This window comes from Trachinotus anak, unplaced genomic scaffold (genome assembly GCF_046630095.1).
Source record: "Trachinotus anak isolate AG129_WGS33_773 ecotype Australia unplaced genomic scaffold, CSIRO_AGI_Tana_v1 ptg000021l, whole genome shotgun sequence".
NCBI lineage: Eukaryota > Metazoa > Chordata > Actinopteri > Carangiformes > Carangidae > Trachinotus > Trachinotus anak.
The window spans coordinates 27,172,915-27,175,466 of record NW_027273872.1 but is presented as its reverse complement, the minus strand read 5'-3'; the positions used below and the strand labels follow the sequence as shown (position 1 = coordinate 27,175,466).

General features: G+C 45.4%; 1 pseudogene; it reads right to left on the bottom strand.

Annotated features, from left to right (window-relative positions):
• Positions 1-627: 627 nt before the first annotated feature.
• Positions 628-2,066, bottom strand: LOC139606221 (uncharacterized; annotated as a pseudogene).
• Between the last annotated feature and the right edge of the window lie 486 nt (positions 2,067-2,552).

Genomic DNA, 2,552 nt, shown 5'->3' with positions numbered 1-2,552 from the left:
TAAGCACAGCATAAATCTAGGCCTTTCATAATCTAATTGTGATGGAAATAATGGAGAAACTGGTTTACTCTTAATAAAAGATGATACAAGGAGACTTGGATGTATTACGAAGGAAACATTTATTGACACTTAATCTAGGCGAATTCAAAGATAACATAACAAGTGAGAATGATCCTATTCTGTCCTCACTCTCGCGTGTCTGAACAAGGCTAGACAGACAGTGTACAAAAACTCAGCCAAACCGTCTTCAGGTATATGGTTTTTACTGATGCCGTTTCTGTAAAACTGAACAATACAGAACAGAATTTACTTACATACAATAGATAACCATACATAAAATACTGACACTGTAAACATGTGCAGAATCACTTTTTTACAAACAATACTTACGGACAAATCTACTCCAAGGCTGAAACGTAAGGAAACACTGCACACTGCAGGCTGCTAGGCTTAGACTGCTAGGTTTAGAGTGCTAGCACATGGAGGAGGGAAAAATGAAACTTAAGGAAAACAAAACTTAAAATAGTGACCTATACCAAAAGTCACCAGTAGGTGGCAACAAGAGCAGGGGATCAGCACACTCCCCGCCTGGTATATTTACAAATATACCACTAATACCACTATCAATTAGTTCTTCTGTTCATTATCAGGTAAGAGTACAATTACCTCTGTAACAGGCCTGAGATATGTTTTAGCAACTCCTTGCTTCATAATCTTGACTTCAACTTTCCGTACTCGGTTGTCAGCACTTGGTAAAGTTTTCACTATAAGCCCAATGGGCCACTCATTGCATTTGACTTGTCCATCTTTAAGCAAGACGACATCGCCTTCCTGTACATTTCGTTTCTCGCTCTGCCATTTTCTTCTGGTTTGCAATGTTGCAAGGTACTCTTGCTTCCACTTCTTCCAGAAACAGTCTGCAAGACCTTGAACCTGTCTCCACTGACTTTTATAGAGGTCTTTGAGTTCAAAGTCTCCAGGTGGTACTGACACAACACTGGCCTTCTGGGTCAGAAGCATTGCAGGTGACAGAACTTCAGGGGTTTCAGGGTCGGTTGAGACAGGAACCAATGGTCTGGCATTCATTATAGCCATGACTTCAGCCATTACAGTGGTCAACACCTCGTGTGAGGCGAGTAGTCGAGGATTTCAGCTCAGACCATCTAGTATGCGTCGCACAACACCAATCATACGTTCCCACACACCGCCCATGTGAGATGAATGCGGTGTGTTGAACGTCCATGTACAGCCTTGATCCTGAAAGTACTCTTTGACCTCTGGGTCGTTGGTGTTAATCTTTAGCTCCTTGCAGGCCCCAACAAAATTTGTGCCTTGGTCTGACCGGAGGTGTTTCACTGGTCCTCTGATTGACAAGAAGCGGCGCAAGGCATTGATAAAGCTGGAGGTCGACATTGACTCCACAACTTCCAGGTGCACTGCTCTGGTGCCCAGGCAAGTAAACATTACAGCCCATCTTTTACATTCAGGACTGTGGCCTCTTGTGCGACGGAATGTGATGTTCCACGGCCCAAACACATCCAGGCCGACGTGTGTGAAAGGTGGGTCTATGACGACTCTGTCTGCAGGCAAGTTAGCCATTTTTTGTACCTCCATGCGCCCTCTCAGCTTTCTACAGGTTACACACTTATGCACCACGCTAGCAATGAGCCTCTTGGCTCCAACAATCCACAGTCCTGCCGTGCGTAAGGCCCCTTCGGTGAACTGACGGCCTTGGTGAGCTACTTGGTCATGGTAATGCCTGACTAGCAGAACAGCAGCATGGTGACCGGCTGGGATTATCAGGGGATGTTTCTCTGTTTCTGAGAGATCAGCTGACTGCAAACGACCTCCGACTCTCAACAACCCCTCCTGATCAATAAAGGGGTCCAGTTTCCTAAGAGGACTTTGTGAATGAACCTCTTTCTCCTTTGAGAGACTTTCAAGCTCCGCTTTATAGACTTTGTGCTGTACACACTGAATGATCACTGTTTTTTGCTTGTGAGAGGTCTGTGGAGTGCAGACTGTTGCAGCAGTGCCAGCCTGTGCACTTTCCTGTGTGAGAAGTCTTAGAGAATTACTTTGCAATGTGAATGAGCATTTTCACCGCTCTCACAAGGGATTTCCAACTCGAGAAACGTTCGAACCTATGTGACCCTAACAACTGTTCTGTGACATTGGTGACAAGAGATATGACCTCAGGGCGAATCTCTGTATCCAAGGATGGCTCCACGAGCTCAAAGGATTCTGTCTGCTCGCACACCTCCAAATCAGCCTGTTTTAGAAAGTCAGGGCCTGAGAGCCAAATGCTGTGTTGTAGGTGAGCTGCCTGAATGCATCTTGTACCTTGATCTGCTGGAGTTTGATCAGTACTGACATGGTGCCACTGATCTGGTGTTGAGGACTTTCTAATCCTGGTCACTCTATTCGCCACATACACATAGAATCGGCGAGTGATGTTGTGAATGTATCCCAGGACGATTCTACTATCCGTGTAGAATGTAACTTTGTGTAGATCCATGTCGGTCTCCTCTGTAATCAGTTCGGCCAGTTCG